General features: G+C 49.5%; 1 long non-coding RNA gene across 1 annotated transcript; it reads right to left on the reverse strand.

Annotated features, from left to right (window-relative positions):
• Window positions 1-814: 814 nt before the first annotated feature.
• LOC139040260 (uncharacterized) lies at window positions 815-6,005 on the reverse strand. Its single transcript, XR_011494426.1, has 3 exons — window positions 4,996-6,005; window positions 4,730-4,896; window positions 815-3,656 (listed from the first exon to the last, which is right to left on the reverse strand). It is a non-coding gene; the product is annotated as an uncharacterized lncRNA (long non-coding RNA).
• Between the last annotated feature and the right edge of the window lie 7,642 nt (window positions 6,006-13,647).

The following is a 13,647-nucleotide window of genomic DNA, read 5'->3' on the forward strand; positions in this document are numbered from 1 at the left end:
CCCCTATGTCCAGCTCCCTCCTTGAAGCAAACTAAAAACATCAAGGAAAATGAATATCAGAAAACTCCATCTCTGAAGAAACTAAAGCACGTGAAACCCAAACCACAATGTTGGAGACAAAATTACCAGCTATGGAATTCAGCAAAAAGCAGTGTGTTTGTGTGTGTCAGAGAGAAGAGGTCAGCAAAGCAAAAACACTTTTTTTTTTTAAATAAAAAGATGGTGGCTACAATTAAAATAGCATGGATATTATCCAACTTACGTTGACTGCATGTCTATGTGTGTATAGATGCCTAAACAGGTTATGAAGGGAAGGCCTCCAAATCATCAATAGTGTCATCTCAGAGCAGTGGGATTTTGGGTGATTTTTACTTCATTCTTTTTTTATATTACTTGCATTTTTTACATACTAAAAAAAACCACCTCAACCCAACAAAACTAATTCATCACAGGGGAATAAAGGAGGAAACACAAAACACAAATGTATAAAGGAGAATGAGGAACTAAACATGGGAGATAAGGAAAGTAAAATAATTATGACAGAATATTTTAACTCCATGCAAGTAAATAGAATGGATGTTACTCTAGAAATATATACAGAATCTGTATTTTCCCTTATCTAGAAAGAAATGCTTCTGACCTCAGAAGAAATAGAATATCTAACCAGACAAGTCACCATGGAACAGTTGATGGTGTCACTAAAGGTCTGAACTCTGCCCCCAAGGTCCAGGTAATTTCTATGAAATTTGATGAAACTTTCAATTCAAGTAAAAATAATTCCAGTGCCATTTAAAATATTCTAGGTCAATAAAAAGAGAAAGCTTTATGTTTATTTTTATTCAGTACATAAGGTATCAAATCTTGAGAAATTATAGAAAGAAAAACAGCGAACTAATTGCCTATGATCACCGATGGAAATATCCTAAGTGTAATATAACAAGTAGACCCAGGAATATGTTAAAGAAATGAAATGGGAGCCCCGCACAACCAGAAGAACCACAACTACAATATACACCTATGTACTGGGGGGCTTTGGAGAGAAGAAGAAGAAGAAGGGGAAAAAAAAATGATTGGCAACAGATGTTAGCTCAGGGGCCAATCTTTCAAAAAAAAAAAAAAAGAAATGCAAGCTGGGTCACGTTAGAAACAATAGCCATTCATCTGCTTCCTGTGAGTCCAACTCCAGCGTTCCCGGAGGCGGAGGCTGGGATGAGGGTTCTCACACAGATGCTCCCACCTGGGAGCTCCCGGGACATGGTCAGAATCGGAGGCAGGAGCAGCGGGGAGACGCTAGGTAGACAGGAGGCTCCCTTGGAGTCCAGCTTTGGTCTGTCCCACAGGGGGCTCTGGAGCGGGAAGAGCACCACCGTCTGCTCCACCTGGAGGCCAGAGGATTGGCTTTTTGTAATCAGTACAGCCCAGCGTGACTGTGGGCTGGCCCCGCACCCAAGGGGACTCTGGGAAAAGGGCCCCCGTGGGCTGAGGGCAATTATCTGGAGAGCTGGCAGCAGTGAGCTATTAGCAGCCCATGCTCCCAGCAGCTGATGGATGGGTCACCCACCCTGAAGGGGGATTCGGAGTGGGGTTCCACCTGTACCCCCTACTAAGGCAAAGGGGAAAAGACATACAATCATTTCTGTAAAAGTGAGGGAGACGTTTGATAAAATTTGACATTTCTGATTTTACAAATCAATTGACTGGTAACAGGTATTTGCTTCCACAACATGATAAAACTATTTATGATAAAAATGCATGCTTAATAGTGAAAAGCTAGGAATATTCCTATAAAAGTCTTGAACCAGGATGCCAACTGACCCCACATCAGATTACATTGTTGAAGTGCTATTTAGAGCAATTAACCAGAGGAGAAATACTGAGTTCAAAATGTAAGAGAGAAGGTTTAATTATCAGGGTTTGCACATGGAATGTATTATATATGAAAGAACAAAGAGAATCAACTGAAAAATTATTAGAAATGATGAGCAGATCAGTCAGGTGCATGGTTACAAATTTAATTTGAGAAAATCAGTAACTTCATAAAAACCAAAGCCAGCTAGAAAATAAAATGGAAAAACTATTCCATTTATTAGAGCAATAAAAAAAATTAAAAAAAAAAAAGAGTAAACAAAAAAAGTGCATGTTCCTTGTGACAAAAACGTAAAACACCAAAGAGAAAAAAAATTAATATTATGACTATGTGGAGAGATGTTCTCCATTCTGGGATGGAAAAACTTCATTTTATAAACTTGAAACTCTTCCCTAATTCATTTGTGTGTTTATGGTTGTCTGAAAGAAAATAGAAAGATAGTTTGGTTTCAACTGGATAAGCTGATTTTTATCTATGGGAAGTTCTTACAAAAGAGGAAGAATGAGGTAAATAAATAGCCAGGGAAATTCAGATCAAGAGGAGATTCAGTTACATAAAATTCAGATGGACTGAAATATTCTAAGCTGTATAGGCGTAAACAGTGTGGCCAGCGTTGGTGCATGAACAGACACACAGGCCAACGATGAGAATTGAGTACAGAGACAGAGCAAATAGTATCAGGATTTAGTTTACAAGACAGATGACATTTAAAATCAACAGAGCAAGAAGATGTGGCCATTAAATGAAAATAGGCAACTGGATAACCTGCTGGAATAACATTATTGGATCTGTAACTCACCCCATCAATCAAAACATATTCTAGAAGTAACAAAAAATTTTAAGTAGAAAGTAAAACTGTAAAACTATTGAAAACGTGGAAGAGTTTTTTTATGGGTGTGAGATAAGAAAAGCAAAATGCAAAATCAGAAGTCATAAAGGACATGGGTAAAAATATTTAATTAGATAACAGTTGGCATTTTCTGTAAATAAAACAATACCATAAATGAAGTCAAAAGGCAAATGACGAACTGAGAAAAGAGTATGCGCACACACATGCACACACAGTGCCTCACAAGGGATAACTTTATAGATATGCATTACATTTCAGTAAGAAAAACATCAAAATCTCAATAGAAAAACGACACCCTCCCTTGCCCCTCCCAAAAAAGCAGTTCACAGGGTCTGGTTAAAGGAATGTGCTATGACTAGATCATTGAATGCTGGCTTGAAAAAAGTGCCAGAGCTGTCGGGGCCGATAAGGGACAATCTCCAAGACATATTTCTAAGTGACAAAGTGCGAGCACAGGAGTGCACATATATGGGTATGTTTATACTTGAAGAGAAAGCTGGGAAGTCATCCCCATGGGAGCCTCTGAGAGGAAGCCTGCGGCTCCGGAGGAGGAGGGGAACGAATTTCATCGTATCCTCCTGAATTCTTGCTGGAATTCCCAATCACATACATATGTTCAGATCCAATTTTTAATACTTGGTAATTTTCCAGAAAATGTGTGGAAACACATGGCCACTAGCAGTTGCCACCAGTTGCCTGCAGGACTCCACGCTGTCTGAGAAAGGCGGCCCTGAAGGAGCCCAGCGTAAGCTGGTGGGGCCAGGAGGCCCCGATCAACAGAAGCCACCAGCGGCCAGCGCCTCGGGAAAGGCCCTCCAGATGCCTTTGTCCTCTGGGCCACGCCAAAGTGAGCTCACAGGAAACCGAGTCATTGGCTCCTCTGCTTGGACCTGGGCGGAGGGACTGCTTCTAGAGTATCCTCCATTTGTCTCAGTGCTCCTGCAGGTGAGAAGACAAGCTTCTTGGGTCACAGGGCAGGTGAGCAGCTTCCAGGAAGGAGAGAAAATTGCAGGAACAGCCACTGAACAGGTGAAAGACTGGTGAAGCACATGCAGGGCAGTGAGGTAGCGGGTCCTGAACTGGAGGCTGTGGCAGCAGCCCCTCAGAGTGCCCGCCCCACCCCTCGGGAAGGACGTGCCCATGGGTAGCGCCTGGCAGTGCTCCTCGCCCGCAGCTGTGCCCCCTGCAGCGCCTGCGCGGGCATCTGGATGGGTTTCCTGGTTCCACCCCCATTGCTACTCCAAAGATGGGGCCTGGCTTCCTAAACCATCCACATGGTTTCTCGTCCTGAATAAGCTGGGTGTCTAGGCTCACCTTGGGCCTGGTCAGCAACCACATTATCCTTTAAAACCTAGGTCAGATCTGAGGTCCCCGAGGCTTTCTCTGACTTGCCTCCTTCCCACCCTCCCCCAGACCCCGGTCACATTTTCTGTTCGTAGGTCTATCAAGCCCTGCTTTGATTTTCTTGTCTGGGAGCTCCTTGAAGTCAGCACGGTCTATTTTCTCAGACCTCTACGGCTTAGCGAGGTCTTCAGATGCCGGTGAGTGGCACTGAAGAGCCCAAACCCGTGCCTGTTGCCTGTCGCTCTGCCTTCTGCTGTAGGGAAAGGCCCTGGAGCACCGCGCGGCAGGGAGCGGATCACTTCACCGGCCCCTCCCCGGGGAGCCTGCCTTGCCAAGGAGAGCACAGGGAGCAAGGCGGCACCAACCACACGCCTCTGTGGGACGCGTGTCACAGAGCTCAGACGGAGGACGTGTGGTGGCGGAGGCTTCACCTCCCCAAGTCACACGCAACTAGACCTGGAAACCACTCAAATCTCATCGATAGCAGAATGGATTTCAAAATTGTGGCACATTCACACAGTGGGACACTCAGCAAGGAGAGGTAGACGAACCATCCACAACTGTGTGCAACAGGGTTGAATCTCACAAATGCGACGCTGGGTGAAAGAAGCCACACACATGCGCACAGCCCGCGGGATTCCGCTGGTGAAATCGCCCCAACGGATCACCTGCTGTCAGAGTGCAGGGTGTCACCCTCGGCAGGCTTTGAAGGGGGCCAGGGCTTCCAAGGCACCGGGAGGTTCTGCTCCTTGATCTGGGTGCTAGTTTCAGGAGTGAGCTCAGCAGGTGAAAACTCAACTGTCAAGTCACGAAACGTGCTCCTTCCTACGGATGGCTGCACTTCAATGACAAGTTAGAGATAACAGGGCACTTCCTCTGAAATTACCTGTTCCACCTTCCCAGAAAGTGTCCCCACCCACGCCACACCACCTACCCTGCAAATTCGCCGAGCTCCTCTGCGTGGGGGCTGGCATCCCTGATAGGAAAGCGGTGCTGATGTCATGTGCTTCCCTTGTTATTCTAGCTCGCCTTTCATTATTTTTTGTTCTTGCTTTAAATGAGCTCCTTTTTTTTTTTTAAACTTCCTTCCCGGCATTTGAGTCATTTTCCAAGGTCTTTGTCTGCTTTACTAAGGAACTTAATACCCAAGATGGTTTGTAAGTTCTACTGTTTTCTCCAGGGGCCTTCTACCCGGATGTAGGCCTGAGCTGGGAAGAAGATTTTTGGAGAAAACCAGGTATGAAAGCGATAACTGGCGTTCACACTGCAGTGAGTATCTATGCTCACCTTCAGGAATCTCCGGGGTTGGATGGAGAATATCGCTGGGTCATGATGAAAGCAGACTTTGCGTGGCTTGAAGGACAGTGGCACTCAGGGAGGGGTCTTCCAATCCGCTCCTGTTTTCTGGAACCCCGAGTGGGAAGAGAGCCCTCTGAGCTCACACAGCCAGCGGGGGCCAGGGCTGCGGGGATACCTGGGTTTCTTGCCCCTGTCAAGCATTTTCCTCTTCTGACCCATGACCCCAGGCATCAGTGTAGGTGGGAATCAGTGTGAATACACTTAACCTTAGCTGGTGCGATGGACAGAGACAGCCCTTCTTCACCATCGTCTGCTGGTGGATAAAGCACCGTGACCCACTCTTGGCTTCTTCCGGCCACACTCTACAGGTCCCCGACAGTGTGGGGCGTCTGAGCTGGCCTTTGACTTTCCTTCCCGGGTCCGGAGGCCCCATCTGGCCCTCGGCCATCCCAGGCTTCTCTCCTGTTAGAGAGGTCCACTGCTGAGCTTGCTAAGCAGTATCCATGCCCCACTGGTGGTGGCTGGGGAGGACATCATGTGCAAACGGCAAAAACATCATATGAATGTAAGCGGGCGGTCGACGAACCGTGGCCCACTGGCCAAATCCAGTCCACTGCCTGGTTTTGTAAATAAAGTTTCATTGGAACACAGCTGCACCTATTTGTTTCCGTATTGTCTGTCACTGCTTTCGAGCTACAAAGACAGAGCTAAGTAGTTGAAACAGAGTCCATATGGCTGAAAGCTGAAAATATTTACAAATTGGCCCTTTATGGAAAATGCTTGCGACCCCTGATGTTGTAATGACAGTTGAATTATTTTGTCTCTACAATGTGTTAACACTTTAAGGGATCCTTCTTCACAGTGCCTGCAGAGGAGTGGCTGTTGTGCAGACAATTGAGGCATCTTCTCAGAATAGTGGGGGCAATGTTGTCCACTCGGGTTTGCAGTGGCCCTCACAGCCCTGTTTGGTGGCTTCCTGCAATTCCTATGCACAGGGCTGGTCCCCACCATACCCAGGGCCTGCAGCTCTGGTCCTATCAAAGACCACAGCCTTGGGGCGCCGTGGGGCTGACACTGGCCTTGGTTCCTAAGACCCTGGGCTGGTGTTGGCAGGCCCACGTGGATGAGTTTGGCTTCCCTGCAGCCAAGAATGAGCAGCTTCCATCTAGCGCTTAGGCAACGTGTGAATAAACTTGTGACCAAGACCCTCTCCTGTTTTTAAATTAAACTTTTTATCTTGAGATCATTGTTGATGAACCTATAGTTTATGAGAAATAGTAACACAGAGAGATCCCATGTCGCTTTATCTAGCGTCCCCAATGGCAACACCTTGCAGAACCATAATACAATATCACAACTGGGATGTTGGCATTATGTAGTAAAGATGCAAAGCATTTCCAGCGCCACCAGGATTCCTCCTGTTGTCCTTTTGTAGCCACACACACTTGCCTCCCACCCCACCCCCACTTTAAGCCCTGGCAACCAAAAATCTGTTGCTCATTGCTATAACTTCATCATTTCAAGATTATTATATAAATGGAATCATATAGGAGGTAACCATTGGGACCGGCTTTTTCCACTCAGCATAGTCTCTGGAGATTGATGTGGGTGTAAGGAGCTCTTACCTTTTTACTACTGGGTAGTATTCATGGTATTCATGGACCAGTTTATTTAACCATTCACCAGGTGAAGGATATTTGGGTTGTTACTGGTTCGGGGCCATTATGTATAAATCTGCTACAGACATTTGTGTACAGGTTATTGTGTGAACATGGAATTAGTACCGCAGAGTCTCAGGCGAAGGACTCTGGGTGTGGATGCCCTTTCCTGGTAGTCTCCATTGACCCGTGGCTCATTACGTCAAAACGGATAATAAAGCACCCTTGGTGGATGCTCATCCATGTGTCCCCACTCACCCACCCTCAGATCTAGCTTAGAATCCAGGCTCCTCTATCACTCCTTGTTACTCCATCTTTCCTGGCTCCTCCATCACTCCTCCAGATCTGGTCTTGTGCATGGCAGCCCAGCTTAGAGAGGATCGCTATTGTCTCAGCATGTGATCGTGGAAGGACCTGCCTTGCAGGTTAGGAAGATGAGGGAAAGTACTTTCTGAATTCCCAGTTACCAGGGATGTGCGCTGTGCCCAGGATGTCCTGGGGCTCAGCCTCAGGGCTCTGCACATAGCACTCACACGGCTATCAGGCAAATGCAAGCTTGCGGGAAAGGAGCTTCTGCAGCAGGTGCAGTTATGTTCTCTCTGAGGGGAGAATGCAGCTCTGTTCAGTGAGTGTGTGTTGGGTCCTCAGAATATTCCAGGCCCTGTGCTTCTCAACACTGGGGGTGTGTGTGTGTGTGTGGACGAGAACACCCAGCCCAGGCCTTACCCACAGCGAGTCTGGCTTACTTGGTCCAGGCCGGGACTTGGCACTGAGATTCGTCACGTTGCCAGAGTTATTCTCAGGTGTGACTGGGAATGAAAACCACACCCAGTGCGGCCGCAGGAGCCGGGCGAGGTCTCTAGCCCTGCCTGCTTCCTGATGCAGATTCACTGGCAGCCTTGGGGATACATCTCGTTTCTGCACCGCCCTTCCTGCCTTTGGAGGTAAGAATATTCAAGCTGAACACTGCACATCAGAGAGACTTTGCTCCAAGTCAGGGCGTCTTTTTTTTTTTTTTTTTTTTTTTAAGATTAGTACCTGAGCTAACATCTGTTGCCAATCTTTCTTTTTTTTCTCTCTCTCTTTCTTCTTCTCCCCAAAGCCCCCTCGTACATAGTTGTACATTCTAGTTGTAGGTCCTCCTGGTTGTGCTCTGTGGGACGCTGCCTCAGCATGGCCTGACGAGCCGTCCCAGGTCTGTGCTAGGTCCGCGCCCAGGATCTGAACCGGCAAACCCTGGGCCGCCGAAGTGGAGCCCAAGAACTTAACCACTTGGCCGCGGGGCTGGCCCCCATGTCGGGGCGACTTGATGGCTCCTGAGGCCCAAGCATGACCAGGTTGCCTTCTTCTCACTGTTCCACTCTCCCCTCATCCTCATGACTACCTCTGCATTGCTGGTATTCCTCTGAAAGCATTTTGTAGCACAGCTCAGAAAGCAGGCTTTAATGTTTTGTAAAAAGACACATTAAGAGGAAGAAAGTCGAGAAGGAATACTCAGTGGTGGGTCTTGAAAATAATATCTGAGTGTCAACCCTACCTGAGAAATCTAAGACCCCTGAGGTTAACAAGAGGAGGAAACCACGCCACGGACGGCAAGGAGTCCCTCACGTGCCCTGGAGGATGCACACGCCATCCTGGTGGATGGGGGAGGTGGAGAAAGGTGCTTGGAGCAGAGAGGAGGGGTCTGGCCAGCTGCGGGGAGACCAGCACTAAGCAGCCTGAATTCTACCTCTGTCACTTTCATGAATGGAGGACCTGCAGACAGCAAACCTGGTGCTGGGGTCCAGGGCCACCAGCAAACCTTCCTCCATTGTTTTAAAGTGAACATAGTTCTTCCTGAAACGTGAATACCTCGTCAAGTCGTCATGCACATCGTAAATGTTGATTTCTCAGCTGACTGCCATCTTCCCTGCCTGGTCCTCTCCCTCCAGACTTCTCCTTTGTGGGATTTGTGGAGCCATTCAACCAAAGTTACTGATCACCTCCTCCCTGTAGCAGGCCTGGGGAGCAGCGCAGGGAGAAGTGGTGGAGGTCAGGCACGGGAACAGCCGGGCAGGCAGAAAGAGGACTAGTTAGGGCTTGATGACAGATCATCTGTTAGAGGTCTGGGGAGGTGTGAGGTTAGGATGCCCTGCTGTGCTTCCAGGACAACTGGGTGCACAGCAGGTGGGGCAGAAAGTGAGTGCAATTTTGCTCTTGGCAACTTTAGCTGGCAAGGTGAGAAGTGGGTGGCTGGGTTACCGGGGTTTAGAGCAGAAAGGACTAAGGGTCTAAGACAGGAACACACATCCATAGGTCTGTGAGGGGCCCAGAAGCGAGCCCTGAGGAGGATGACCATCAGGGAGGCAGGAAGAACTCGGGGTACGTGGACTGCCTGGTGTGCTTGCTGACAGGATTCCAGAAGGGATGGCTGAGGGTTGAGTAACTGAGGACTGACAGGGGCCGTATATTCACCCGTGGAGGTCAGAGGGGACCTTTGTGAAGGCAGCTTTGGGGCATCAGAGAAGCAGAAAGGAGAGAAGTGAGACGGTGGGAAAACTGAGGTGATCGTGCGCACCAGTGAGAGCCTGGCTGTGGCCGGAGGAGTGCTGGGAGGAGAGACCAGCATTGCTGGGGCCAGGGACGCGCTGTCCTGGAGGCAGACAGGCCAGCATCTTGCAAGTGCAAGCAGGGCCCCGGTGAAGCTAGGCCTGCCTGCCTCCCGCTGACAGCCTTCCCAGGCCCGAGGAGGGCGTCCAGTCACATGTCTACTCTTGCTGTGTGTCTGTAAGAGTCAGGTTGCTGCGTTACAGGGAGAAGAAATGAACAGTAAACTTCAATCGGAGCAGGTTTCCCACATCCTTTATGATGCTATATTGATACACTGAGTCATGCGGTTTCCTAATAAAGGAAACTGCTGGGGTTCTGCACCTCCGTCACAGTAACCTGAAACTTTGGGTTGAATGGAAACATGTTTATTTCATTCAATTCTGTGGAACCAGATGGTTTTGCAAGGTGACGACCTAACTCCTGCAAATTGGTCACCACTTTAAACCATAATTTAGGGGGAGGGTGCTCAGAGATGAACTATTGACACACCAAAATCACTTCTTCAAAATCAAGAGATAGAAGAAACGATGCGCACTTGCTGAATTACTCAGGTAAGAAGCCGGGGGCTTCCGGCTTGCCCTTTCTTAGGAAGCCATGTGGAACTGCCTGTGCTCTGCGTGACGTGACATGTCCTGTTTTATCCTGAACAGACAAAGGATGCAGCCCTGCTCCCGGTCTAGGTCTGAAGTGGCTTCTGCACGTTGGAACCTGAAGTGGCCTGGTGTCTTGCCCTTCCGTCTGCTGCCTCCTCCTCGGCTCAGCCGCCTCCCTCGTGTCAGCGCCTGCCGGGGAGGCCTGCTCTTCCACCAGAAAGAGCCCAAGTGGAAGACTTTTCTCTCTTCCAATATGCGTGTGGGGAGCAGAGTTTGGCCCCTAGAAGTGTTGTGTGGGAATTTGAGTTGGCACACAGACCAAAGCCCTACAGAGCCAGGAAGGGCTGGAGAGGCCTCTGAGTCACTCATGTCCCATGGACTAAAATCTTTAGGACTCAAAAGTCTGGAAAGAACACTTTCAGCTGCAAGTAACAGCCAAAGTGTAAGTTGTTCAAACAACGTAAAGTGCTAATAATTTCACGTGCGAAGTCTCAGGGGAGCGATCTCAGGGCCGGCTGAGTCAGCAGGTCAGTGAGGCCTTTGAGGGCCCAGCTCCTTCCCTCTTTCTGCTCCACCTTTCCAAGCATGCCAGCTTGTTCTGACTCAGTGGCTTCGAGAACCAGCACCCAGAGGATCGTTCAGAGGATGGATGACGGTTTCTCACCTCTCTATTGGAGGGCAAGGGGAATGTCCCCGAAGCGCCCAGCACTTTCCCTCACACCACACCAGTAGTGTGCGTCACATGTCGGCCCTGATCAGGTGCCAGCCAGGGCGATGTGCACGCCATCACTGGCTGAGACCTCTCCAGGTTTACCCATGGGTAGAGGAGTCTCCTGGCATCTCCCAAAGCTTATTGCCAACAGATACACAATTGAGCTTCTCTCATGAAGAAGAGAAGGCATCTATTGGAGAGGCATGGAGGATTCAAAAGATGTTATAATTAGAATGACTCCCTGCCACCCACTTCACACAGAGGGCCGTGCACACAGAACTCTGGATAGACTGGGGGTGACTTTTAGCTGAAGAACCATCAGAGCTTTAGACGGAAGGCAGCTGGGCTCTGCGTTGATGTTTAGTCAAGTTGAGGCCCCCGGGGCTGCAGGAGCCAGCATGGCGGCACCCATGAGGGGCTGGTGTGGCCACTGACTGCCGTGTTGGAATGGTGCCAGCATTGCTACACACTTTGATTTTTCAGGAGAAACCAGGAATCCAGGTCTTTATGTAAAATTTCACACTTCTTAAATGTTGACAATTAAGTCAAATTTTTAAGAACAACATGCAGGTCTAACAGAAAATGTCCAAGAGCCAGCTTCCACCTGAGTCACACTTCTCACTCAGACGAAGAAGCCCATGTCTAGAAGTTGCCGTGACCTGAGTTCACGGACCAGGAGTGGCCCCAGCTTCAGGGAGACCACATTACTACAGTAGAGGCCGAGAGCACTCATATTCTCCCAGAATTGAGGGTCCGGTCACTTCCAACTTTTAGAAAGAACTGGAAAAGGGAGATGAGCAAACCAGGGGGCTCAGAGGAAGTAGACAGGAATGTTTCCCGCAAAGAGGCCTGTTTCCCTTGAAATGCTGGAGACGACAGGGCGTGGACAGCGTGAGTCACAGTTTCAGCTGGAAACTAGACATAATCCAGAACACTCAGGGGAAATAAAACAAGGTGATGAAGCTTAGCCACTGGTGAAATAAAATCAGACAAATGAGCCCAGGAATGGGCAGCCGTATTAGCAGAACCTTCCAGAAATTGAGACGTGGGGCCTCTCACACAGTGGCCACCTTTACTCTGGCTCTCGTTGCTCTCAACAGGACTGGGCGCTGGTGTTTGGGTTTCTCGCGCCTTCTTGCCTAGGGGAATCCCGCCAGGTTGGAATGCCTAATTAAGAAGGACTCCTCTCTGTCACTGTGCCCATAGCAGACCCTCAGACATCACGCTGCAGCCCCGCCCAACCTGCCTGTGGGACCTGGGGGCTCTATCTGGCCCTGGGGCTATGGGACAGCTGTGTCCCTACGCCATCCTCTTTGCTCGGCTTCCTCTCCTTACAGCCTTCCCTCTTCCTGAGAGGTGGAGACTGAGAGAAACAAAGCAGCTTGTGAAAAGGCAAGTCTTTGTTCTTTTCAAGAAAAGGGATATAAAAAAGCAATCTGGTTTATCTTCCAAATGACTGCGCTGAACCAAATGCAGTCAGCCCATTCTCGATGATATGTCACAAAAGGGAGCTCTTCTCTGTTTGCGGGGTAAGTGCCGTGATGGAGGCAATGGATGCGGGGCGGCCAGGTGTGTCTTGCTTTACTCGCTCGTGGTCTGGCCCTCCCTGCCCTCGCCTCCTCCCACTGTGTGGAAAGGGTCAGGGAGTCACACTGGGCTTTCACACATAGAAACAGGGCACAGGAGAATTGAGTAACTCACCTGAAGTCACAGAGCTTGGACCAGGTGTGAGAGAACTCACAGGGTGTCTTCATCTAGAACCGTGGGGGTGGGAGGGAGTCTGACCTCCCGCCTCGATCTTCAGGGTGGCAGGGAGGACCCCATTTTCTGTGGGATGGCCGAGGTGACTCAGACTCTGGGTGCCCCCAGGGCACTCAGGGAGCTCCATAACCACCCCCACCCCGAAGAATGGAAAACCCAGCACTTGACAGACAGATCTGAATGCTCCAGAGCCTGCAGGCAAGTTCCTGGCTCACCTCTGAGGGAGACAGGCTCACCTCTGACCTGTGGACCTGCACCCGTGGGCTGGGCTGGCACATCCTCATGGCACCGTTTGAGTGACGGTTAGAATGGAGCACACCTGCTGGCCTCTTCAATCTCACCTCAGCCAGCAGGATTGGGCCTCTGAAGGGGTCAGTGACCTCGCAGAGGAGCAACCCCAGGCCCTGGACAGAGCCAGCAGGCCTTAGACGCCCACAGCAACTTGTGACTCCCATGGCAGTGGTGATGGATTGGCACAAAGATGCACCACCGATGGAGAATACAGTGTTGCAACCTTCGAGCTAGACCCGGATGCTGCGATCCCAGGTCACAGTGCCAGCTTTGAAAACACACACACATCACCCCATGCCCTACACATCTGCCTGGGTTCCTGGATTAGGGACATCTGTGGCAGTGCCCACCATTGTCTCTGCTCTCGCTGGGTCCTCTCCCTCTCGTCACCTGTACGCCCTTCTCTGGTGGCCAGGGCAGTGCCTTTCGGCATTGTTCCACCTCTGGATCTTTGGGAGGGTTCTGTGGCGCTGACTCAGGGCACACTAGACATTTCCTCCCTCTGGGGTGTTCTTGGCGGCTCCCCAAGAATCAGCTAGGGCAAAAACGATAATCAAAACTGTAAGCGCTGTTTCCTAGTACACAGGAGACTGTATCACGTGGCTGATCATGGCAGCTGTCGATGAGGCACTGACTGTGCCAGCACTTTCCTAAATCATCTCATTTGATCTGTATGCCTCTGC

This window comes from Equus asinus, chromosome 15 (genome assembly GCF_041296235.1).
Source record: "Equus asinus isolate D_3611 breed Donkey chromosome 15, EquAss-T2T_v2, whole genome shotgun sequence".
Lineage (NCBI taxonomy): Eukaryota > Metazoa > Chordata > Mammalia > Perissodactyla > Equidae > Equus > Equus asinus.